Source organism: Pteropus vampyrus, unplaced genomic scaffold (assembly GCF_000151845.1).
Source record: "Pteropus vampyrus isolate Shadow unplaced genomic scaffold, Pvam_2.0 Scaffold44, whole genome shotgun sequence".
Lineage (NCBI taxonomy): Eukaryota > Metazoa > Chordata > Mammalia > Chiroptera > Pteropodidae > Pteropus > Pteropus vampyrus.
Window position 1 is genome coordinate 5,824,844 of NW_011888825.1, and position 777 is coordinate 5,825,620.

Consider the following 777-nt stretch of genomic DNA (forward strand, 5'->3'; position numbering starts at 1 on the left):
TTTTCTGTGATTCACCTCTGTGCCTCCCAGTGCTCAGAACAGTAATTGGTGTACATTGTTGTCTCTCAGTAATTATTTGTGAATGAATGGAATTTGCCCTGTTGGAGATATTAAAGAAGAAGTTGGAAATTATTTTGACTCCAGTAGTTTGGGGTGATGACGAAGGGCTGTATGAGGAATGTGTTCCCACAGGTCCATATTAGAGATGGATAGGTGAATCCAGGGACTCTTTTTTAAATCAGATCCCAGAAACTTTTCAGGCCCCATGTATCACAAGTTCTCTGCAGCATCTGGCAATATAGATCACTGTGATTCTGAAATTTCTTCACTTTTTTCTCATGGCATTGTTATTTATGGATCTTTTCTGGTCTGTGTGATGTCAGGACAAATTATTTGACTTCTCTGGAATTGAGTTTACTCATCTATAAAATAAGGCAGTTGAACTAGATACTTTTAAAGGTCCCTTCTGGTTCAAAAAGTGGGAAAGAGGGCGGGAAGTTGGAGTATAGATGAAACAAGATTGGTAATTGTTGAAGCTGAGGGAAAAGTAATGGGGCTCATTGTATTCTGCTTTAGTATGTGATTGAAATTTTTCACAATGAAAAGGTTTTTTAAAGGTCTGTGATTCTTTTTGAATTGCTTCTTTGTTGCTTTCTGCTATCCCTGACTGTGAGTATTCTTTGATCCTGACCATAGACACTCATTCTCTTAGGGCTAAGCCTTTCTTAGTGCTTGAACAGACTCATTGCTTTTCTGCCTTTCAGTTTTGTACTTTGG